We start from the raw sequence: 27,181 nt of genomic DNA, 5'->3' as shown, positions 1-27,181 counted from the left end.
GTTGCATAGAAAGAGTTTGATTCCTTGAAAGATGTTCTGGTTTGCACATCTCTTCTATATCCTCCTGACTATCAGCATGATTATTTCTTGTACATTGTTTTCGCCATATCTACTATAGCTACGGTGTTGGTCTAGGAAGATGATATGGGGGCTGGACATCCCATTTATTATTTGATTCAGAACTTCAATGATACTCAGATCTAATATACTCATGTGGAAAAGTTATCTTTGGTGGTCATTCAAGCCGTCCAGAGATCTCACCATTACATCTTGCTTCACAAAACTACAGTCGTTTCAGATTGCAACCCTATGACTTACATATTGTTACATCAATTTTTGGGGGCAAATAATATAAGTGGATCGTTATTCTCCAATATGTTGACCCAGAACTCATTAAGTCCAAGTCGAAGAAATCCTTGTTTTTTTCCAATAATATGTGTGATCTCCCTTCCCTTGATGCTGAATTCACATATGAATATTCCATCCCAGAAGAGTCATTGTTCCTAATCTCTTTGTCTAACCCATGGTATGGATATTTTCTCATTTATCTCCAGACCTAGACTTTCTGTCCTAATACCTCCTACTCAGAGCAGCGACGTATACGGTACCAATCCTAAAACTATGTGATTATCAGTGACACTCTTTACCATCGTGGTATCGATACTATTTTATGGAGGTGCCTCACTCTTGAGGAGGCCGAGAAGGTTTTGAATGAATGCCCCTTGGGGCATGTGGTGGACATTTATTTGGTTACACCATTGCTTCAAAAAATCTTAAGCGTCGGTTACTTTTGGCCCACCATTTTCTGCAACTGCATTCTTGCAGTCTAGAAATGTCATGTGTGCCAGATCTATGATCAAAAATTCTGTTCTCTTCCTTCTCCTTTGCATCCCGTCTTCATCGCTAGTCCCTTTGCGAAATGGGGTATAAATTTTATGACATGTAACCCTAACTCGACCAGGGGTTATGGCTACATTATTGTCGTTGTTGACTACTTTACTAAGTGGGTTGAAACAATGCCTACATTCAATAAAACTGGCGAAATGGTTGCATACATTTTCTCTAACCACGTGATTGTTAGGTTTGGTGTTCCGCAAGAAATAATAACGGATCTGTATGTTTTAACCCCTAACAGAAATTACCTGCATACAAATTCTAAAAACAAAAAATAAACAATAGGGAGAGCATAACGAATAAAACAAATACACACAGATATTTTCCCCTGGATCCCAAAATCGGGACTACCAACTTGATTTTTCATTATTTTCCTTTCAATGTTACAATATATATATATATATATATATATATATATATATATATATATATATATATATATATATATATATATATACATGTCGAAGCATTCAATACCATGGATCAAAAACCATCACACCTAAAACCATGTGCGAAAACCATGCAAAAAACCATAGGTAGGTCCGTCCACCTAATATAGGGTCCAAAAAACATTTCTCCAGGGCATTGCGCTGGACCCCATAGAGGCGGGCTAACCACCCACCTCAAACCCCCTATGACCCCCCCTCTACGCAATCGGAACAACAAAGGGGGGGTTCTACCCTCCTCTAACCCCCCGGTTAACTAGAGGAGCTAGTCGTGGAAAGAATATAACACAACCCAAAATTCTCCCACTTGTTGTTTTCTTTCCACCTGGGGCCATAGGAGAGCTTAGTCATTTATCTAGCCCTACAACATTGATTGTTTCTCTACACCAAGAGAACTTCTGAAAGCTCACATATTTTTGAATGCATCTGTAGTATTCTTCAAAGTGTCCAACTTTACGAGCAACACCTTTTTGTCTTCTATCATATCCCTCACAAAGTGATACTAAACATCAATGTCCTTTACCTTTGAATCATAAGCAGGGTTCTTTGCCTAGAAAATCGCACTTTGGATGTCACAGTCTATCCTTATAGCTCCCTATACTAACCCTATACTTAAACACAATCTCTGCAACCAAACTGCTTCCTTGCTTGCATGAGTGGCTACCATGTATTCTGCCTCTGTAGTTGATAGTGCCACGACATATTGTTTCTTACTCATCCAACTGACTGCACCTCCAAATAGGTTAAATACATACCCACTTGTAGATCTTTTCTGATCTAGATCTCTATCCTAGTCTGCATCAACAAAGCCACGAATATCCAAAACTCTGTCCAATCCTGGTCTTCTTTGGTAGCACAAACCATAATCACTAGTGCCACACAAATACCTAAAAACCTGCTTCACTGATGTCCAATGCTCCTTCCCTAGTTTTGACATAAACCTGCTCAATATTCCCACTGCATGTGCAATGTCTGATCTAGTACAGACCATCACATACATCAGGCTACCGACTACACTTGCATATGGAACACGGGACATGTCCTCTTCCTCTTCTTGTGTCTTGGGACACTGTTCAGCAGATAACTTTACACCTAGAGGAATAGGAACCTTCATCGGTTTACTATCCTTAATATTAAATCTTTGCAGTATTGTCTCGACATACTTCCTCTGGTTTAACCAGAGCTTCCTCTTTTCCCAATCTCTTTTAATTTCCATGCCCAAAATATAGTTTGCAGCACCAAGATCTTTCATGTCGAATTTGAAGGACAATTGGGTCTTCAAATCCTGGCTAATTTCTTTGTCATTTCCAACCAGCAACATATCATCCACATACAATACCAGATAAATAATAAGGTCACCAATTAATTTAAAATACACATAGTAATCTGCTTTGCTTCTGGTGAAGCCAAGTCCCCGTATAAATGTATCAAATTTCTGATACCACATCTTTGGTGACTATTTTAAACCATACAGAGACTTCTTTAACTTTCATACCAGTTCTTTCTTAGCCTTCACTGCAAAACCTTCAGGTTGCTTCATGTAGATCTCTTCTCCCAAATCCTCACGAAGAAATGTTGTCTTCACATCCAGCTATTCTATGTCAAAATCAAAAGCAATAGCAACATATAAAAGTAATCTAATAGAAGCTACCTTGGCAACACGAGAAAAATTATCACCAAAATCAATTCTCGACACCTGGGAATAACCTTTTTCTACCAACCAAGCTTTGTATTTCTCCACCTTGTTACACTAAAATTTGTCACCATGACTATTTGCAGTCAGTATGGCTCCATCAAAAACTGTACTGTCCTCCTTGGCAAGTCTTATACCTCTGCTCCTCATGTCAAACTCCAAAAAAGAGAGAAAGCCTTTAAAAGTCAATATAACTCTGGTTACGCAGTTTCTCTTACTCTTACCTGCGTGTACGCAACTCAAGTATATAATACCTGCGTACTTGTACGCTCTGTCTGTAAAGGGGTGGGTGCGTACTCCTGTAAAAGTCAAAAGGCGCAAGTTTTACTCCAAAAAACTTACTTGTGGTCAATTCTAGAGCATTCTAGAAGATGGTTTGACGTGGATTGAGCGCCTCCAGATGGTTCATGCATCCCAATGAAAGATGAACTTATCCCATGAAGAGGGGAGCTATCCCTTTGAAAGAGGGGCTTATCCCATTGATGGTGGACCTGATTAACTTCCTCCAAAGCATTATAAATACAAGCATTGGGCTAGAGGGAGGAGAGGTTGAAAGCTGAACATTCCTAAGGGTAGATGCTGCTGAAATTAGGACTTCCTTATAGAGCTTGAGAGGAGAGATTCCAATGCTTTCCTAGCGTCATTTGGAAGTGGGTGAGCTGATCAAAGTAGAGGAGAACTCTTGCTGGACCCTGGGAGGGACCTGCACAACACCAAGGCACTGGTTGTAATGGTTTCTTTTGTTTCCAATTAATACAATTAAGTTCATTTTTCTCAACAAGTTGTTATATATAATTTGTTTCATAAACTCCTTGGTCTTTATGATGAATATGTTTTATTATATGAGTTATTCAGGTGTTATGTAATCGTTTGCTTGTTAGTGAATGCAGGCTTCAAGGAGAAGGAGCTCATCTGGATCGGAGAGGCTTGGCTGCTACAAACAGCGTTGGACTAGAGGTAAGCCTTAAACACCTGGTTGCTTTTATTTTAAATGCATATTTAGGGAAAGATAGTGCTTGATTGTTTTGTTTGTCACTAGAAAAGCCTTGTTTTCTAGGGAGGTCGGTTTTGTCCGCAAAATTGACTCTTTCCGCATGACAAAATGGCGACCATACTGGGGAATCCATGGATTTGATTGATTTCTCTTTTGATTGATACTTTGATTTGAGAAACCTTGATTTCTTTCTAGTTTTTGACTGATTGACTGTGAATTTGGGTGGAATAGCTTAGGATTGAGTTAGTTTTTTATTTTTCTTGTTTTTTAGAGCAGTACGCACCCTCTGCGTTAAGCACAGTGCGTACATGTATGCACTTCTGCTTTGTACACAGAGCGTGGCCGCACCTGTGCAAACAGGCTGCCTGCGTACCCTGTCAAAAGTTAATTTCAATTTTTTCCTTTTTATCTATTAGATTTTGTTTATAGTTTATTTATTGCTGCCCAGATCCACTGGTTACCTGTCAGAAGTTTTCATCTAAGCTTGTTTCATTAGCATCAAGGGTTTTAGTGAAGTTCATAGAAATTCTAGCCCTAGGTTTGATTTTTGTATTGGTCTTGTAGTGACTCTGGCTTTAGAAGTTGTAAAAACCTTGGATATCCCTGGTCTTTTCAGTCTTCTTAGGAGTTAGACCTTTCGTAAAATCACCTTTGTTTGAGAAACCTACCGTTGTGTTGTCTCTTTGCGGAATTTCGAGAAGGCTTGTTTGTTAAGCTGTGAATTTCATTCTTAAGAAAAAGAACAAAAGCTTTTTATTTTTGTTTTTGACTGATTTATGATTCTGCATGAATTAGTCCTTGGTTGAATTGTAACCGAGTAAAACAACCTGGAATTATATTTTGTAGGCTTTTACCTCGTTAGATTTTCTTTTAGATTTTCATAGGTCTTAAAAATAAGTCTTAGATTTTCATAGATCTTAAAATTGATTTTTGTTAAGTAGTTTTACATGCTTTGTTAAAATAGGAAAAATACAAAATCTCTTTTGAAGAAAGTTTGTTTTAGTAGCGTTTGAAGTCTTTGAAAAGAGAAAGGAAGTTTTCGTGAAATAATTAGTGGTCTTGTGTTGTGTGCTTTGGAAAAGATAAAGAGATTGTTTCTTTGATTTTCATTGCCAAGAAAGTTGTCTTTATAAATTTTGCATTCTCCCACTCTCTTAGCTAGGGAATTCATTGAAAAGGAAAGATAGTTTAAATCATCTTAGGTGCATCTTTTTAGTGGATTTGAGTTGAGTCTACACACCATCAGTTTCATCTCCACCACCTTTTGTCCTAAAGAAAAGCCATAAAAATTAATGCTTAAAGTAAAATTAACTTAGTAACTTTTTATTTACTAGGGCTCTGATACACTAATATAGATCAGGCTAGTGTCTTGGAGTAGGAGAGTAATTAACTCTCCAAGATAGCAAAACCAAACAAGTAGCTTATCTTGCAGTAGGATAAATCCAATAGTTACATTTATGCTCTGGGAAAGCTCCTCTTAAAGGAGAAGCACGAGATCGTGTCCAAACCAGTGAGGGGATCAATCCTCCTTCATTGGGAACGACGCCAGATATGCACGTACTACAAACGGTAAACCTCAGATTAACCATTGTCGAGGAGCTTGGGGTCACTTGTCGGTAAACCTTGGATTATTGTCAAGGAGCCGGCAAGGGGATTGAGCTTGTTACTCTGCCCTTGCGTGTGTATCGGATCGTAGACTGTTCCCCCAGGTATATTTGTTGTTGTTGGTGACCTTAGTGACTATTATCTTTAGGATTCTTCCTAAGGTGACGGTGGAGGGAAGATCCCACTATACCTGGAGCAGATGTCGGCTAGACTCACTTGGATTTTCTGGGGGGTTCACTTCACTCGAGACAGTTAAAGTGGAGGAACTTGGTCCAGTCTATTCATTAAGCAGGTTGTCGGGGTCACTGTTCCACCCGCCATTTCTGTACTGAATTCTGCGATGTTGGATTTCATCACCAACTAGTGTTTTTGGTCCGGAAAGTTACTGTTTGTGTGTGGTTTGACGCCCTAGATTCTTTAGGTGTGTGATTCGAATTTGTTTGGTTCTTTAGAGACTTTAGGCGGTTTGCTTTGAGATTTTACTTTGTTTGCGTGTGCAGTAGTTAAAAGTTTTTAGCTGTGGCTGAATTACCAAGACAGTCCCGTAGACTTCGGGGCCAGTCTCCTGAGGTTGTAACTGTGGCTGATTTGTTGATGAAGTCCCGTAGACTTCGGGGCCAACCTCCTGAAGACATCCCGGGCCATTACGAAGGTTTTAAAGTCCTCGTAACTCCTAGTGGCAGTAAAGTAGGGTCACCTGAAGAAGGAGAGTCTTCGTTGGTCGTTCATCCTGATTACCAAACTCTAGAAACAGGTTATAATCCTGAAGCTATTTCGGTTTCCGAACTTGCCGGTAGCTTTTCATCTACTAGTGATATACGCGAAGAACCTGAGATATCTGAACCTGTTACTCCAACATCGGGGTTTGTCTCTCCAACTTCTAGTGCTCCTGATTCACCTAGGGTAGAAAGAGTCATCACCGAAAATCTTCCTTCTGGTTTGATAGCTATTGAAGAACTTGCTCCGGAAGAAGAAATAGGCATCCCTATCCCTAAAAATCAACCTACTATTGATATAAGGGAGCGTGAATCAATTTTTTACAGTCCACCTAGAAGTACTACTTGGTATCTTTCTTTAACTAATTATTTGGACAACTCAGGGTTAAGTTTTTCACAACCTCGTGCTCCTTATCCACCTAGGGGTTTTTATACTCCCGTAAATATGTCAGGTCAGTCGTCCATGTTTACTCAATTGCCTGAATCTTTTTTGTATGGCGGTCCTTCTGTTCCCTCTGGGTATCAGTCACTTGCTGGTACTTTTTCGGGAGCATCTCCTCAACCCATTGAACAAAGGATATTCACTGGAAGCAATGGTGCAAAGCCATTGAGCATAGAAGACATTCTTATGATGTCAGGTTCTATTCCCAATTCTCAACCTCAAGGTGGCCAGTTACCGCCTGGGGGGCAGCCTCAATTAACGCCTGGGGGGCAACCTCAAGGTACACAATTTGCATCTGGGGGGCAACCTCAAGGATAGTATGTGCCTACGGTACAATACATTCCTCAAGGTCAACCCCAGACTCAATATCTACCCCAAGGTCAACCCCAGTATCAATTTATACCTCAAGGTCAACCTCAGTATTAGTACATGCCTCAAGGGTATCTACCCCAAGGTCAGTACTCGAACCAAGGTTTCCAACCACCCCAAGGTCAATCTTATGTTCAAGGAACGAGAAATGTACCTTTCAATTATCAATCCTACCCTCAACCCGGTTATGGATCTCAATATCCTCAACCTGTTATGGGTTAGTACCCCAGAATAAACATAGTGTGGGATCCATCGCAAATTCAACAGGTGTTGCAGCCAAATGTACAGTTGTCATCTCAAACTAGACAACCCTTAGTTTTTGGTTCACCCCAGCAACCAGTCCAGTCTAATATTCAAACTTCTGTACCTTCGGTAGTTTCTCAGTCTGGGCCTATTTCGCTTCGTACTCCATCTCAAACGACTGCTGCAACTGCCGCAACATCTGTTCAATCTACCCCACTTACTTCTGGAGTATCGACAGCTCCGGTTTCTACTGTTCCTGTATCTACTCCTCAGACATCTTTACCATTGTCTGGATCCACGATTCAAACTACTGTTCAGATGCCTGTAGGACAACCTGGTTTAAGTACGGTTGTCACAAGTCAACCACAATTCACTTATCAACCGTACCAGGGACAGTACCAATTCGGTCCTGCTGTCCAGCAGCCAGTTTACCAGTATCAACCGTATCCTGGGTACACTTATCAACAACCACAGCAACCCCAGTACGGTCCGGTTAATCCTGGTTTTCCAGGAGGATAGAATATCTCGAACGTGATTCTCATTCCTAGTTATCCTAGATATCCTCCTCCTGGGGCTGGTATAATGACTCAGAGTTTTAGGGATCCTAATCGGTAGCTACCGTTTATCGCAACTTTGGACTTACCAAACTTGTCGCGCCTAACGAACGACCCAATTAATTATCTTCCGTTTTGGCCGCCAATGCCGAATAAGTTGCCCAGTGACATTCCCAAATTCGAAGGTAAGTCTAGAGAGGACCCGTCGAATCATGTGATGACTTACCACCTCTGGTGTGCCTCCAATTCCATCTTGGATGATTCGATCCGCTTACGTCTTTTCCAGCGCACTCTCATTGGTCCTGCGGCCAAGTGGTATATTGAGTTACCACGGGCCTCCTTTTATAATTTTAGCCAGTTAGCTACCTCGTTTTTAACTCATTTTCAGTTGCCGGTCAGATATGATAATGGCATGGAGTTACTAACTTCATTAAAGCAATCGACGTCCACTTATATTTCTGATCATATTCATGAATGGAGACGTCGGAGGCGGCTAGTGAAAGTTTTTATCCCGGACCAGATCTTAGCTGAATGGTTTGTTAAATCATTGTTACCGAAGATTACTGAAGACGTAGCTAAGGCCGGAGTAGTTACTGAGGAGCAAGTGATTGCTCAAGCGCAGTACCTTGACTTAGTTTATACTCAGTCAGGTACGTTACATGAAAAGATCCCCGATCTTCCCAAGTCAAATCAAATAGCTGCTGCTCCGTCAGGGTCTCATGCTGCTGATGGCACGATTGGTACGGTGAACACTAAAAGCAAGAAGAAATCCTCAAAGAATTCTTCTCCTATTATAACCTTACCAAACTCCCCGACAGGAGATTCTTCTGTTGAACTCACCGCCGATATTCACGCTGTAGAGTCATGTACGACTAAATCAAAATCCGGTGGGAAGAAGAAAGGAAAGAAGAAGAATAAAGCAAACAAAACTCCAAAGGAGAAAACTAAAAAATCGGAAACCAATGACGAAAAGCGCAAACCTCGTTATCCATGTCTCATTTGTGAAGAGGAACATTTTACAAGAGACTGCCCTCATCGAGCAGAGGTTGCGAAAATCGTCAAAGGTTCCCAAACTCCTGCTGTCTTGAAGGATCCATTTCCTAAAGATAGCAAAATGATAGGTTCTTCCTCGAGTGCCAATGAAGAACCCATATTGATGATGTCCCATGTAAGGATTGCGACTCGATCGCAAGATTATGGTAGTAAAAGTCCTGTTGATGGCAAAGAAGCAGAATCTTCTCATTCTAATCCATCAACCTCAGCTCCCGGTTCCGATCCACTACAGATCGAGAAGCCTAACCCAGACTTAGTAATCAAACCACCCGCCAAGGGTATACTTCGAAAGTCTGCTTTCAATCCACATGCGAGAGCGGCTCAGAATTATAACATTGTTGAGGACTTAGCTGTTTCACCCTCAGCAATGTCGGCTTTGGACGTGCTGCAATCATGCCCAGCACAGCGTAAATTACTTTTGTTGGCTATAGGAGATGTTGATGTTCAGGACCCAAACCTAATAATCTTTGATCTAGAAAATAGTACACCGCGTTTGCCTCATCAAATGGCTTTCCAGATCCCAGTGATAGTCAAAAACAGGCCTATTCATCGGACTGTAATTGATGACGGAGCTTCAACGTGTATTATGTCGATACAGTGTTGGAGATCGTTTGGTTCTCCTTCACTAAATCAATCCCCAACAATTCTTAAGGCCTTTGATGGCCGTGGGTTTCATCCTTTTGGCATTCTACAGGATTTGCCTATAGGGGTTGAAGGAAAAACCGTTAGTCTAGATGTGGAGGTGGTTGATGCCCCTCTAGACTACAACCTTCTCTTGGGTCGAAGTTGGTCTTACGCTATGACGGCGGTCGTTTCATCAGTCTTCCGAGTCATAAAGTTCCCACATAATGGAAAGATCGTAACAATAGACCAGCTGTCTTACTTTTCATCCGACCCAACCTCTTTAGAGAGTATTCAGCATGTCGGTAAAACGACTATCCCATATAAGAATGTTGGAGTAGGATTAGTTAAAGATTCCGGTTTACTAGGAACTTTTCCTTTTCCTCCACTCAACGCATCATCTTCATTTGCAACCATTCATATGATTACATCAGACACTATTTTTTATGACGATCCTTGGATCATTCCTTCTGAATCTGAAATAGACTCATTTGGTAATTTTATGCCTTTGAGTCCATATGAAATTGCCTATGGAGCCGTGCAGTCTTTTACCGACCCGTGTTCAACCAAAATCGACTTAATGAATGTGGTCCGTGAGGAATCACTTTTCACATCAACCTCGAAGTTAATAGCGTTTCCTGAAGTTGTTTCATCTGACGAGAAACTTCGTGAAGTCCTGTGTATAGATGATTTACCATGGGAGGATCTCCATCATAGATCTTCGTTTTTACCTGAGGATGATTGTTTTGAAAATGATTTCTCATCAATCTTTACAGCTGAATATGTCAAAGAAGCTCAGAATCCCATGAAACATCCTGATTCAGAGCTGCATTTGGGAAACATCTCTCGAACTATTCCCATTGATATTTCGGTTAAGCCTGGAATTATTGAAAACATTCATATAGGTGCCTCGTGTACAGATGACGAAATTCAGACATACAAGGCCCTATTTCAAGAATTACGCGACGTTTTTGCCTGGTCCTATGAGGAAATGCCATGAATTGATCCCGCAATTGTTGTTCATGAGATGAAGACTTACCCGGACGCTAAACTTGTTCGGCAACGTTTGCGTCAGATTCACCCACGAAAAGCTGCTGCAATTAAAGCCGAAGTTGAAAAACTATTGAAAGCAGGTTTCATTTATCCGATCCCGTTAACGGATTGGGTATCGAATATTGTTTCGGTTAACAAAAAATAGGGAACAATAAGAATATGCATCGATTATAGGGACATTAATCGAGCTTGTCCAAAGGACAACTACCCAACACCCTATATCGATCAAATAATTGATGATTGTGCCGGCACCGAAATATTTTCCTTTATGGACGGTTTTTCCGGTTACAATCAAATCAATATTCTACCTGCCGATCAACCAAAAACGGCTTTCATTTGTCCATGGGGGACATTTGCTTATTGCAAATTACCTTTTGGGCTCAAGAATGTCGGAGCAACTTTTCAAAGGGTGATGTCTTATGCATTTCATGACATCAAACACATTGTGCAACCATATCTCGATGATTTTCCTGCTCATTCGTTACATCGAGCTGATCACCTTGTCCATTTACGAGCAATCTTCATGAGGTGTAGGCATTATCGTATTCGGTTGAACCCACACAAATGTGTCTTCTATATAGAAGTGGGACGATTGCTAGGATTTGTAGTTTCGAAAGCCGGCATTCGCGTTGATCCCTCGAAGGTAGAAGCTATCATCAAATTGCCTCCTCCTTCGAGTCTTCGCCAACTCCAAAGTTTGCAGGGGAAAGCAAACTTTTTACGACGATTCATTCCTAACTATGCCAAGGTTACCAAGGGTTTTACTCGGTTGTTGAAACAGAACGCTCAATTCTCTTGGGATGAGATAGCTCAGAAATATTTTGATGCACTCAAGCACGCGTTGACCCATGCACCGTTGTTGCATCCTCCCAACTACAACCAAGATTACTTTTTGTATCTCGCCGCCTCCCATTCCACCATTGGAATAGTCTTAGTTCAGGAAGATGAATTCGGAACGGAACATGTGATATATTACCTTAGTCAAACGTTAAATCCAACTGAGCTAAAATACTCACATGTGGAGAAATTGGCATTGGCAGCCGTTCAAGCTGTCCAACGTTTTCGTCACTACATTTTACTCCGTAAAACTACAGTTTATTTCGGATTGCAACCCTATGATCTACATTTCGACCAAACAATTGCTAGGGGGCAAGTACTCTAAATGGATTGCTATCCTGCAAGAGTTTGACTTGGATTTTGAGAAATCTAAGTCTAAGAAATCTTTAGTTTTTGCAGAGTTAATGTGTGACTTCCCACGTGCTGACATGGAAACTGTGGCAGAGGAGCCCATTGCGGACGAATCCTTGTTTCTAATCAGCACTTTAGATCCGTGGTATGGGGATATCATCATCTATCTCCAGACCCAATCCTTTCGGCCAGAAGTTTCAAAGTCGGAACATCGGAAAATTTGATTCCAGTCCCAACAATACAAAATTATTGGAGATACTCTTTATCGCGTGGGGCGGACTCTATTTTTCGACGTTGCTTAACTCACGAAGAGGCTGAAAGGGTTCTAAATGACTGTCACTCTGGAGCGTGTGGCGGTCATATGTCTGGGTATGCCACAACCCAAAAGATATTGCGTGCTGGCTACTTCTGGCCATCCTTGTTTAAAGATTGTATTATTGCGGTCCGAAAATGCCGCAACTGTCAAGTGTTTGATCGAAAGATGCGCGCTCCACCTACTCCTCTCCACCCTATAATTGTCGTTGGTCCTTTCGCCAAATGGGGTATCGATTTTATTACATGTAACCCTCACTCGGCCGGGGGGCATGCGTATATCATCCTTGCGGTAGATTATTTTACTAAGTGGGTCGAGGCGATGCCTACATTCGAGGCAGACGGTAAGACAGCTGCAATTTTCATGTTCAATCATATAATTGCTAGGTTTGGTGTCCCACAAGCGATAATCACTGACCATGGGCGCCATTTTCGAAACGTTGTGATGACAAAACTTACAGGCCAGCTTGGTTTGCGTCACGATAGTTCAACTCCTTATTATCCAAAAGGAAATGGTCTGGCTGAGTCCATCAACAAAGTTTTAGTTATCATGATCCGACGAATCATTGGTATTCATCGATCGAATTGGCACAACATGTTATTTTCAGCGCTTTGGGCGTACCGAACCTCAGTGAAAACATCAACAGGGTTCACTCCTTTCCAACTAGTTTATGGTTTGGAAGCTGTGCTACCCATTGAATGCGAAATCCCGTCACTGCAAATGGCCATCGAGTTACTTCCAGCTACTTCCAAAGATGAGAAGCGTTTATTATACTTAGCTCAATTAGATGAGAATCGACGTGATGCTGCATTGGCAATCGAGACTCACGCAAAACGTATGAAAGCTCAGTATGATTGAAATGTGACCCCTCGAAATTTTTCGGAAGGAGACCTAGTGTTATTATATGATCAAGCTAATGATAAATTAGGTGCTGGAAAATTCGTTCCTATGTGGCATGGGCCCTATATTGTCAAGCGAAAGCTAGCAAAAGGGGCCTATGAGCTGGTAGACTTTGACGGGGACTCTTTAGGTAAACCCAGAAATGGTCTTTACTTGAAGAGGTATTATGCTTAAAAGACGGGTATGGAGATTTTTAGTTAGGTTAGTTTTTCTTTCTAGCAAGTGTGTTTGTTAGTTTAGACAGTGTGCTTAGCTTAGAGAGTGTGTTTTTTGTCATTATTCTGGCTTATCTTGGTTTTACTCTTGATATTGCAGATATCGATGCCTCTCCAAACATACATTAGATTTGCTGATGGTTCTTGTCGTAGTACACGGAATATCTCTTCCGCAGCTTGGGTTATCTATTCGCCCTCTGACGAGTTAGTATCTATGCATGGGGTGAGCCTCGGTCAAACAACAAACAACATTGCCGAATACAGTGCAGTGATTGAGTTATTTTCTGAATCTATTTCATTTGGGATTCGGAGTTTGATAGTGAGGTTAGATTCTGAACTCGTTGTATTACAACTTAACAGAGTGTATGCCATTAGAAATCTAGTGTTATTAAGGTTATTTTTGAGAGTGCGTCTCTTGGAACGTGAGTTTGATTACATTGAATATCAACATATTCCAAGGTCTCTAAATACATTAGCAGATGCAATTGCTTCTCGAATGTTAAATAGACATTTGCAATAATCATACATGTAAATTTAAAACCATTCCATAACATGATTTACAAGATAAGCCAGTAATAATGATACATATATATAGGAGTGTGTCAAAAAATACATCATCTTCGATCATAGGTTGAAAAACACCTTATGATCGGCAAAAATGATAAGTACAAAAAACCAAAATGTCACATGTGTCTACAAAACGACCATCCAATCACTGGTGATGATCTCTATATGACACCACTGCACGGGCCACCCTACACAAGAACCTCCTAAAAGGTCCTGGGACCCCGACTACATAGTGCTGAAGCCTGATTGGAATATCATCTATGGTAGTCTCTAGTATATTCGCTGTAAGACGCTCTAGGTCACTTTCCAACTCAGCCAAAGTCTCTGTGGCCTCGTCCTGTGGGGCCGGTGCCGCTGCAACTGGTAGTCTCCTCTCGTAAGGCCGGAGATTGGCTGGACGTCGTGGGCCTACATCTGCATTTTGAAAATTATTACTATCAGTTTTGAGACGATATAAAACAAAAAAAAATAGATAGTTTAAAAAACTTGTGGAAAATGAAGTTACCTGTGTCATCCCATTGTTCTCCCGGTGGAAGAACCATGTCCGGATCTCCACGAAAATCAACTTCGGCATAAGGAAAATCCTGTATAGAAAAGACCTGGTCTTCTAACCAGCGAAAGTACTCCGGAGTAAATTGGACAACCTCCGTTCCCTCATTAGGATGACGGGCCATAACCGCAACCCATCGCATCAATTTGGGCTCTCGAGGAAGCCCAGCCCCAACAGTGAGCTGCTGTGGGATCAGCATCGGAACCCTCTCTAAGCCAAAACTCACAACTAAAGGCCCATAACCAAAAGTCTTTAGCTGTCCGTTTTTGGCTCTAGTGAGTTGGCCTTTTATATTGGCCAACACAGCATCACACCAGTTGAAAATGGTACCTCGATAGCAATCAATCGCCATCCGCATCTGAGATCCAGTGGCAATGTGTAAAGCAGAAGCCCCGCAAATTATGGTAACTGTAAAGGCAATCACCTTAAGTTCAGGACGGGATATAGTTTTGATCTCTATCCCCTTCTCCTGAGACTGAGTGTTACACCACTCTAGTCAGAGACTAGCGATGGAATGGCCACCCGGCCTAGTCCCGAACAGAATCAAGTGTTCGCCTCTCTTAGGCAAACCAGTGAGAAAGTAGATATCTGTGGGCTCCATCTCGAGCTGGTGCCCTCCAATATAAAAACACTGGTCCTGAACGTTCCATCTTTCTACCAGCCACTCTAAAAAGCTCACTTGGGCCCTCATGCCAGGTATGGCCCAGTATTTATAAAGGCCGCATGCCTTCAAAGCATCAATTGACGGTTGATGATTACTGGTGGCCAAATCAACATCTTCGTGCTCTCTCTCGCACCAATCAAGCATGGTGAACAATCTACACACTAGAAAACATCCATTAGATTCCATGAAATCAAAAATTTTTGGTCCATTTTGGAGAATTTGGGGTTTAAAATCTTGTTGCGCGGAGTACGCACCCCGCCTTTAGGAACAGAGCGTGGGTACATAGGGTCCCTGAAGGCAAGGTGCGTACTCCCGACTTTTTTCTAACTGAGAAAATGTCGGGGTACGCGGGTCCCTAGTGTGGTGCCTGCGTACCCCGAGAGGCGGTCTTTGAAACCCCAAAGCCTCCAAAAAATGAAATCTGGGGCCTAAAAAAGAATTCTAAATGGATGAAATTGAAGAGGAGGATGTTGAAAATTACCTGGAAGAGACGACGTTCGATTTCGACAGTCAGATTCTTCGCAATGTCCACGGGAAGTTTCTTGCCAAAAGCCCTTTTTCTCTCCTCAACAGTAAAATGGTAAAAATGAATTGGTAAAAACCCTTTTTATAGGTTTTTTGGGTAAATAAATGGTAAATTTGTTTATTTTTCACCATGAAAAGGTATTTTTCAAAGTATTTTTATCTATCTTCAACAGGTATGAGTAATGTGTTGGTTTTTGTGCAGGATAAAGGATTTTCAGGGAAAATTGTCATTTTTTACAAACACAAACATCAGAGTCATCTTTAAGCCCTTTTCTGACTCCTAAAACATGAAAAGATTGCCGAGCGTTTCTTTTACACTCGTTAAAACGGAATTAAAATACGGTCCTCTTACAGCCCTTTTCTGACCGTAAAAACATGAAAAGATTGCCGGATTTTTGTCGTTTCAAATTCGATATTGGAAATAAAACGATGTGTCCTTGGTCGCTTTTTACATTTCAGATCAGAGACACTAATCATGAAAGTACTCCTTGGTCGTAAAGATCAAGCGGTTCTCTCAAGTATTACTTTATACTTTTTCAGGCTTGGGAGACACAAATTTACGAAAAAGGTCAACCCTGGAGTCTTCTTAAGTTTTTTAGACTCTCTAAAATTGAAAAACGCCGAGTTTCTCCTATACTGGACTCGTTAAAATTTCACAGTAAAGGACCTGTTCGATTACAAACAAGAACGAACCACTCCTTCTTAGGGTTCGAATCTAAACTAAGTTGGACTCATCCGAAGGATGAGCTTATAATCAAGCAAATGTTATCCTCCTCAAGCTTGTAAAAAAATAAAGAGGTACTTGCCAAAAATGGTGGGGGAAAAGAGAGAAAAATGAGCCTATTTGTTATCCTTTGTCTCGGAGAAACCTTATCACCACTCTTGAACACGACACTTTTCATTCACCTGGTTTGGGAAATCCTTTGCCTAACAGTTGATCAAACCACATTGAAAGTCTTCAGCCATTTTCCGGGTATTAACTTTGGGTCAATTGTCACCAAGCCATCTGTTGTGTCATTATGTGTTCAAGAGGTCACTGCAAATAAACCATTCATCTGCAAAATATTTGTCATCCATCTTGACCATCCCTGAGTCAGTCCTTACAGCTACATTTCTTCAACTTGATCTATGATTTCATGTTGTGGGCTTGCCTATGATGGATGGCTTTCTATCGACATCAGCACATTATCTAGAAAGATGATCTAGGAATCATCAGTACCTTGAAATCTACATGCCTCAATGGCAGGTTTCTCGCCTTTGACGACAGTTTACATCATTGACTTTCGATCAAGGGATTCTGTGACATGTTCGACATCAACACATTCATTCACATCTCATGGATTGTACTGGGTACTTTGAGAACCATTGACATCACTGGTGGTCTCTCTCACACTTGTTAACAGTTTACATCATTGACTGGTAATCAAGTGGTTTCTACCATGTTCGACATCAACTCATTTATTTGCATGGATAGAATCGTACTATTTCGGGAAGTAGAAATGAAGACCCTGGATCTAGTTTCTGCCATCCAGGCTGCGAGGAGTTTTGTATTCATTATATAGTAGACTAATTATAAACATATGGCTGCGTCCATACTATGTCTACATGAATCTATGATTATGATGTACTGCAAAATCATTCCTGTATCAGACCAGTAGTTAGTTTGTTAGTTAAGTTTTTGATCTGAGTATGGGAATGCCTACCTCAGCGATGATATGATCTCATATATGTATTTTGTGTTGAATATTTGTAGGGTCCGACTGGGCTCTCCACAAGATAATCCTCGAAATGATAAAGTGCTTCACCCTTCCTAGATGATATAAAACCCTAATCTACTACAGACTTCGCACTTTAGGGGGCAATCTGTTACACTAAAATTTGTCACCATGACTATTTGCAGTCAGTATGGCTCCATCAACAACCGTACTGTCCTCCTTGGCAAGTCTTATACCTCTGCTCCTCATGTCAAACTCCAAAAAAGAGAGAAAGCCTTTAAAAGTCAATATAACTCTGGTTACGCAGTTTCTCTTACTCTTACCTGCGTGTACGCACCTCAAGTATATAATACTTGCATACTTGTATGCTCTGTCTGTAAAGGGGTGGGTGCGTACTCCTGTAAAAGTCAAAAGGCGCAAGTTTTACTCCAAAAAACTTACTTGTGGTCGATTCTAGAGCATTCTAGAAGATGGTTTGACGTGGATTGAGCGCCTCCAGATGGTTCATGCATCCCAATGAAAGAGGAACTTATCCCATGAAGAGGGGAGCTATCCCTTTGAAAGAGGGGCTTATCCCATTGATGGTGGACCTGATTAACTTCCTCCAAAGCATTATAAATACAAGCATTGGGCCAGAGGGAGGAGAGGTTGAAAGCTGAACATTCCTAAGGGTAGATGCTGCTGAAATTAGGACTCCCTTATAGAGCTTGAGAGGAGAGATTCCAATCTTTTCATAGCTTCATTTGGAAGTGGGTGAGCTGATCAAAGTAGAGGAGAACTCTTGCTAGACCCTGGGAGGGACCTGCACAACACCAAGGCACTGGTTGTAATGGTTTCTTTTGTTTCCAATTAATACAATTAAGTTCATTTTTCTCAACAAGTTGTTATATATAATTTGTTTCATAAACTCCTTGGTCTTTATGATGAATATGTTTTATTATATAAGTTATTCAGGTGCTATGTAATCGTTTGCTTGTTAGTGAATGCAGGCTTCAAGGAGAAGGAGCTCATCTGGATCGGAGAGGCTTGGCTGCTACAAACAGCGTTGGACTAGAGGTAAGCCTTAAACACCTGGTTGCTTTTATTTTAAATGCATATTTAGGGAAAGATAGTGCTTGATTGTTTTGTTTGTCATTAGAAAAGCCTTGTTTTCTAGGGAGGTCGGTTTTGTCCGAAAAATTGACTCTTTCCGCATGACACACCTTTCCTTCTACATTTATCTTCTTCTTGAACCCCCATTTGATGCCAATGGTTTTCCTTCTAGACGGCAACTCCACCAGATCCCAAGTCTCATTTTTGTGCAAAGATGCCATTTCATCAACCATGGCCTCTTTCTAGAGTTTTCCATCCTTTGAATCTACTGCTTCCTTCACAGTTCTGGGATCATCATCAGTAATAGATAAAGCAAAATTTGAACAGAAAGTAGATGGACTATACCTTTCTAGTTGCCTTCTTTCAAGAACTGATCTTCTCACAACCAGAGTTTGTGGCTCCTCATCTTCTGATTCCTCTTCTATTGTAGAGTCTAATTCTTCCTCCTTAATCTCAAACTCTATCTTTAAGGTTCCTTTGGTTGGACTTCATGTTTAATAACATCTTTCACCTCTCTAAACACCACATCTTGGCTATACACAACCTTCCTTGTTACTGGGTTCCAAAGTTTATAACCCTTTAAACCATCCTTATACCCAATAAAGATGCACTTTTCAGATTTACTATCCAACTTTGTTCTTTTCTTTTTTGGAACATATACATATGCATCACATCCAAATACCCTCATATGTGAAAGAGAGGGTTTTTTACTAGTCCATACATCTTGTGGAGTATTATCCTCCAATGTTGATGAAGGTGATCTGTTGACCAGGTAACTTGCAATCTTACCCATCAACATCTTGTTCATTCTTTCCACAACTCCATTTTGCTCAGGTGTGTATGGAGTAGTCTTCTGCCATGCTATACCACACTTCTTATAGAATTCTTCAAATTCTTTTTTGCAAAACTCTCCACCATTATTTGTCCTCAGCGCCTTTATCTTCCTCTATGTCTTGTTTTCCACTAGAGCCTTAAATTCTTTAAACCTGTCAAAGACTTCATATTTATTTTTGAGGAAATATATCCATGTATTCCTTGAGAAGTCATATATAAATGATATGTAGTACACAAACTTACCTAGTGATGGAACCTTCACAGGTCCAAACACATCACTGTGCACAAGCTCTAATATCTGTTTTGACCTCTTACCACCAAAGGGGAAACTCACCCAATTCTGCTTCCTGTATACACAATTTTCACAAAAATAAAAATCCAAAGAGATATTAGTCATACCTTCTACCATACCTTTACCGTGAAGTATTTGAAGGCCCTTCTCTCTAATATGTCCAAGCCTTTGATGCCATAACATGGTATTTTCTCCAGAGACCACTAGATTTTCTGCTCTACTTTTAGGAACCACAGAATTGTTGCACCCATCAACAACAATGTTACCTTGAAACTTGTATAGAGTTCCAATCCGAACTCCCCGCATCAATACCAGTGCTCCCCAAACCATCTTGCAGGTATCCTTCTCGAACACTATTTTTACACCTACATCATCGAGCTTGCTTACAAAAATCAGATTTCTGGCCAATGCAAGAATATGCAGAACACCCAGAAGTTTTCTAATCCTTCCACCTTGGAAATTCACTTTAAATTTTTGGTGATCAATGATTCTAGTCTTCCTGTCATCCCCTAAGAAGACATCACCACCATCATCTTTCTCATACTCACAGAGCCACTCCCTATGGGGAGTGAAATGAAAGGATGCACCCAAGTCAATCAACCATGTCTCATGATCTACATGTGTAATTGAAGAAGCCAAGTACACATCCCCACCTTCATCTAAGGCAGTTGTCACCTCTGCAGAAGGAGCATCATCAGATCTCTTTCCTTTATGAGGAGCTTTAGATTTACAGTCCCTTTTGTAATGCCCTTCCTTTCCGCATTTCCAGCACACCTTTGCAGGTTTTTCTGGAGATTTAGATCTTCCACTCGATGACTTGTTTTTGTTTCTGTTCCGGTACCTTCCTTGTACAGACAAGGCATCACCATTCTGGCTCTCCATATTTTTTGTCTCATCTCCTCTGTCAGTAAGGATGAGACTATTTCATCAAACTGCAAGGCAGTTGCATTGCTACCTATTGCAATAACTAGACTATCCATCGAATCTGGTAGAGAACACAACAAAATGATGGACTTCTCTTCATTTGAAATTTTAATATCAATAGATAATAACTAACTTACCACAGTATTAAACGCATTCAGATGCTCTGTCACTGAGTCTCCATCTTTCATCCTCAGGTTATACAGCTTTTTCCGTAGGAACAATTTATTCACCAGAGACTTAGATTGGTACAAAGTCCCTAACTTGTCCCACAAAGCCTTAGCCATAGCTTCCCCTGATACATTCAACAATACTTAATTTGAGACACAGAATCGTATTATGCTCTTTGCCTTCTGATCCAACTTCTTCCATTCTTCATCGGACACTCATGTTGGTTTAGTACCTAGATCTACCATGATCCACTGATCTTTATCTACCAATAGATCCTCCATATTGAGTTTCCATAACTCAAAACTTTGACCATTAAATTTCTCAATCTCTATCATTCCACTGCTCACCATCTTCTTTCACCACCAGAATTGATCCCGTAGATCTCCCACTGAACAGGGTCTACCATAGGCTCGAGCAAAACCCCTCAGCGAAAAAAGCGTCCCTTGAAGCCAAAACAGCTCTGATACCAAATGTAGGTTTTAACCCCATACAGAAATTACTTGCATACGAATTCTAAAAACTGGAAAATAAACAATAGCGAGAGCATAACAAATAAAACAAATATACAAAGATATTTTCCCCTGGATCCCAAAACCGAGACTACCATCTTGATTTTTCATTATTTTCCTTTCAATGTTACAAAACATATATATACATGCTAAAGCATCCAATACCATGGACCGAAAACCATTGCGCCTAAAACCATGTGCAAAAACCATGCACAAAACCATAGGTAGGTCCACCCACCTAATATAGGGTCTAAAAAAAATTCCTGGGGCATTGCCCTGCACCTCATAGAGGGGGGCTAACCACCCCCCTCAAACCCCTTGTGACCCCCCCGTTGCATAATCAATGCAACAAAGGGGGGGCTCCGCCCCCCCTCTAACCCCTCAGTTAACTAGGGCAACTAGTCATGGAAAGAATATAACACAACCCAACAAGATCATAGGAAGCATTTTTGAAATCATATGATGATTGAATTAGCTGCCAAATTAGGGATTTCACATGAAAATTCCACTCCTTATTATCCTTAGGGTAACATATAAGTTGAGGTGATTAATAACTTCTTAATACTATGTTTTAACGTATGATAGGGGTCCACAAATTGGATTGGAACCTGCTTCTCTTTGGTCCCTTGTGGGCATATTGAACCTCAGTTAGGATTTCTACTGGATTCACGCCCTTCCAGTTGATGTATGGTCTGGAAGCGATCCTCCCCATCGAATGCCAAATTCCATCATTGAAAATAGCTATCGAACTTCTTCCTGTTACTTCTATAGAGTAGAAGCATCTTTTACATCTAACTTGTTTGGATGAAACTTGACGCGATGTTGTGTTAGCCAATAAAGCCCATAAAAGACACATTAAAGCACAATATGACAAAAGTTTCAAGCCTAGAATCTTCCCGGAAGGAGATATGGTTCTAATATAGGACTAGGAGGCCGACAAGTTAGGTCGAAGAAAGTTCCGGCCTCTATGGCTAGGCCCATAAGTTTTCAAGCGAGTCCTTGCAAAAGGGTCTTACAAGTTAGTGGATCTTGATGGAATTCCATTGGCACAGCCTAGAAATGGGTTGTACCTCAAAAAATACTATGTTTGATCCCATGCATGGTACATTGTGCACATACTCTCTATAAGTGTGTTGAGTGTGTTTGCAATGTGTTTTTCAGAGTTTCCCATGGTTTCTGTTGATTCTGTTTACTTTTGGATTGCAGATGTCAACCTCTCTAGAACTGTATATTGGTTATGTTGATGGTGCTAGCCATAGTACTCAGAACCTATCCTCTGTGGCATGGGCTACTTTTACTTCGAATGGTGAGCTAGTGAGTATGCAATGGATTTCCATTGGTCACTTAATTAACAACATCGCTGAGTATAGCGCAGTGGTTGAGCTATTTTCTGATGTTATTTCACATAGTATCCACCATATAGTCATCAGGCTTGACTTGCAGGTTGTAGTACTACAACTTGCAAACATTTATTTAGTGAGAAACCCCACCATCTTTTGCATGGTTTTGAGAGTGCATCTTCTGGAAAGACATTTTGATTTCATATGATATGAACATATTTCTAGAAATATGAACACATTAGCAGATGCCCTAGCTAATTTTGTTTTAGATCGACATTTGCAAAGAATGTAAATAAATTTCAATTCACATCACATCATATTGAAAGCAGGATAGGAACTAGAAAACACTGAATATATATATATATATATATATATATATATAGATATAGATATAGATATTAAGTTTGGTTTTACAAAATGTGTGCCCCAAGACACATATGGCTACATCATCCATATAAAAAATACATGCAAAACATCTAAGTAAAAAAATCAGTGGTGCTCATGATAAAACGACACTGCACGAGCTATCTTGCGTAGTAATCGACCAATATGACTAAGCACTCTGATTGTGTGTCGCTGAAGTCGTAATGGAAGTTGATCGACCACGATCTCATCAATCCCATGTCTCATTCCTTCCATATGGCACTCCACCTCTAATAGGATCTCTGCTACATTTAGATCATGTAGTACATCATTTCCTACTGCATTGACCTGTACTGGTCCCACTACCTCCTCATGTGGTTGTCTTTCTATGCGACGGAGATATGTGGCACCCATTGGTTGAACAAGTCCAATGTTTGGATGAAAACATCAAATAGTTTAGCTTGGGAACATCAAAAAACACAAAAATATCGTAAAACTTTCAAAAAATTAATGGTTAAAGTATCTTACCTGAAGAATCCCATTGGTCACCCTCAGGAAACTCGAGCTCAGGATCGTCACAGAAATACATCCTTGCATAAGGATAATCATCAATGATGATGAACTGCTTGCGTAGCCAACCAAATAAGGATGGTGAAAATTTGATCGCTGATTGACCTGCATGTCGGCTCATATGGTCTATCCACCTCCTCATCTGTGGGGTCCTTGGATCGATGGGCTCAAGTAAAATCTACTGAGGTTGTAGTAGTGACACCCTCTCTAAAGAAAAAGAGACTAAGATCACTCCATAACCGAAGTTTTTTAACTTCCCATTCTTTCCTTTAGTAAGTTACTCCTTCAAATTGACCAAGGCACCTTCGCTCTAGTTGAATATTGTCAGCTCTAGACATTCTATCACATACTACATGTAAAATATCTCACTACATGTAGTGTTGAGCTTTTGGTCAATCTTGCGATGACAAAAAATATCGTTCTCATAGGTAATTGGGTTACATCCTTTATGATGATCTTCCCATCTCTAGTAGGAAGGGCCCGAAGTCTACAATAGGTAGCAATATAGTCTTTCACCTTCTCACTGTCAATTCTTCCACCTAGAAGAGAGATTGGGGAACCTCGCTTTGATAATCCTATTAGAAAGTAAATATCCTCTACCTGTATTTCGAGAGGATTCTCCTCAAAACTGAATTCCTATGCTTGTATATCCCATATATGAACAAGGTACTTCAACAATTCCATTTGTTGTCTCATACAGAAAAGCCAGAAGGATTTCAATAACCCGTAGTTTTTGAGCGCTTGGATGGTATCTGGGTCGTTTTCCTGCATTCAAATCTTGTTCTTCATGTTCTCTTTGTCACCATATGAATTCCATTTTCTATTGATGCATACCTAAAACATCAACAATGGATCCATTAGGCTATTTCCCATGAAAAAAACTCAAAAACAATTGAGGAAAAACTGAGAAACAACTTAGGAAAATGCGCCCAACACACCCGAGCAGTGTCTACCAGACCGTTGCACCTCTTCCTTTAGTGTATCCCTGCCTAGGTGCAACACAATTTTTGACATGGTGAGGGTGCATTTGTCCCATGGAATTTTTTATGAACCTCAGGGGCCTCAAAACCCTAAAAATCTTGCATCAAATCAAAAATTAGAAAGATAGAGAAAGGTTTTAGTTCCTACCTAGAAGCGACGACACTTGAAATGGTTCCTTATATTGACCATAATCAGCTGCATAAAATCGAGGGAAAAAATGCTACAAATAGTCACTATTGAAGGTAAAATGTGAAATGGTAAAAATGACAAGTCATTTTGAATATTTATGGTCATATTTTCATTATTTTATATATTTTTAGTGTTTTGACCGAGATATGATTCATTTTTACAATGAAATAGGTATGTTTAAACCTTCTTGTGGTGTTTTGAGAAAGTCGACAATTATTAACAGATTTTATTTATGATTTGAACAAGTTACTTCAACCACAGAGTATATTGTTATCTCTTTTTCAGGCTGTGTAAACCAATGAAAAAGGAACCCCCCTGGAGTCCTCTTTCAGCTCTTTTCGGACTCCCAAAATATGAAAAGATTGTCGAGCACTTGTCTTTTTGAACTCGTAAAAGTAAATGAAAAGATGTCTACTCAGTATAAGCTTAAGCCTTTTCCATACTGAGATAGACTAGCTATGAAAAAGGAATATCTTAGTCGAACATGGCTAAGAGGTTCTCTTGGTTATTGTTTTCTACCATTTTGGGCCTAAGGGACTATCTACAAAAAGGGACATCTAGAGTTTTCTTTTTCACCTCATTTTCTAACTCTCTAAAGATGAAAAATATGTCGAGTTTTATCTTCATTAGACTCGTTAAAGAATCAAACAGTGATGGACTTGTCAAACATGACAAGGCCGAGCCACTACTTCTTTGGTTCATTAAATATACTTGGATGGATTCATCCAAAAGATGAACTTAAAGATCAAGTATATGTTATCCTCCTCAAGCTTGTTAAAAAATAAAGAGGTACTGACCAGTATGGTTGGGGAAATTGGGAAAATAGGGGATTCCATTTTGCTAATAGCAGTGAGTGACTCTTGAACATGACACTCTTCCACTTCATCTCCATGGCTATTGGGTTGGGTAATCTTCTTTTCTTTTAGTTATCATACTATTTTCAGAACCTCCACCTCGGTTTTGTGTCAATGCTTCCAGCTCCATTCAGTGTCACCAGTTTGTTCAAGACAATTCATTTAGTTGATCTCTACTACAATACTCTTAAGCCTTCATTTCATGCCCACCTTTCCTGATCCAGTTCCATGTCAGCATCATTTTGATCATTTTGTCTCAATCATCATACCCATTTTGTGTTGATGATGGGGGATACATCAAGGACCTCCTATGACGGGTCGCTTCCTATCAACATCAGTACATCATCCAAGAAGTTGACTTAGAAACACCCTTTGGTACTCTGGTGCTTACATACATCAGTGGAAAGTTTCCTTGCCCTTGGTGACAAGTTTACATCAATGGCCTTCAACCGAAAGATTATGTGTGGTGTTCAACATCAACTCATTTATTCACACCATACTGATTGTACTATGGTAACTCGAGAGCCATTAACATTATCAACGGTTTCTCTTGCATATGTTAACAGCTTACATCATTGGCAGGTAATCATGTGGTGTTTACCATGTTCGACTCTAGCTCATTAATTCATATGGTTAGACTCGTACTTTGATTGGTCATGTGAACAATATAGAACACCCAGAATCTAGTTTCATGCATCCAAGATATGATTTTAGGATTATACATAGATCACAATATATAATGGCTATGATCATATTGATAGCCATCTAGTCATGGGTCTACCAGTTGCATCTTTAGATGCGTCATTTGATCATTATACATGTTATGTTAGCTTATGATATGAGTATGGGTATGCCTCCCTTAGTGTACAAATATGTCATGCTGTAAATGTATTGTAATGGATTGAGCTTGCTGGTTGTCCTTAATCCATACTTGTAACAAGGTAAACCACTTCAGTCATAATTCATCATCTCTGAATTTTTTCTTTAGGGGCATTCTATTATAGGCCATTTTGTCACATTTGATCAGTGAGCCTCCTAATAGGATCAATCAACATCCTAGTTCCCCTTGTCACCATCTTGCACAAAGACCTAAGCATGTACCTTTCATTTCCGAGTGTTTCAACCCTAAACTGCTTCATTTGACCTAGTTTAAGGACCAACGTTCCTTGTAAGCCTACTAGGGTGCATTCAACAATAGGTTACTCCCCTTTTCACCTGCATTGGTTTTAGAAATCCGGGAGAATGATCGGTATTCCAGAACTTTCACCTTCTAGGAGTGTCTGGAAGTTGTTAGAACTACTTACCTTGGATAAATCATTCGGATCCTATCTATCCATACATTGGAGTTTTCACCACTTATCCTTTGATCATATCCCTCCATCAAAGGTGGATCTCTTACCCTAGAATGGTGATTGGATAAGAACTCCTAACTTACCTTGCTTCTCTATATATTTCCAGCCTGCTATGAGGTTGGGGGATTGCTTTTGGAGAATAATTATGCCCTTATTCTGATGTATTGAGTGGTCATAATTCCATGCATTTAGAGTGATTGGAGGTGCATATTGTGACAAGGAAAGGAAAAATCAACAACTTAGAGGAGCTCTTCTACAAGATCAACTGCTACTTATGGTTGCAATCTCCTTCCATTTATAGTAATGCAAAGAATTCATTTTTTCCTATACGTGTTGTTGTTTCACTTATTTCAATACCATTTTGATCTATTGAGTGAAGTACGTAGATGATAT

The sequence above is a fragment of the Pinus tabuliformis genome, chromosome 4_1 (assembly GCF_031772625.1).
Source record: "Pinus tabuliformis cultivar Carrire ecotype Pingquan chromosome 4_1, CPIR1, whole genome shotgun sequence".
NCBI classification, from domain to species: Eukaryota; Viridiplantae; Streptophyta; class Pinopsida; order Pinales; family Pinaceae; genus Pinus; species Pinus tabuliformis.
The sequence above is the reverse complement of the archived record's forward strand: the minus strand, read 5'-3'. Positions refer to the sequence as shown.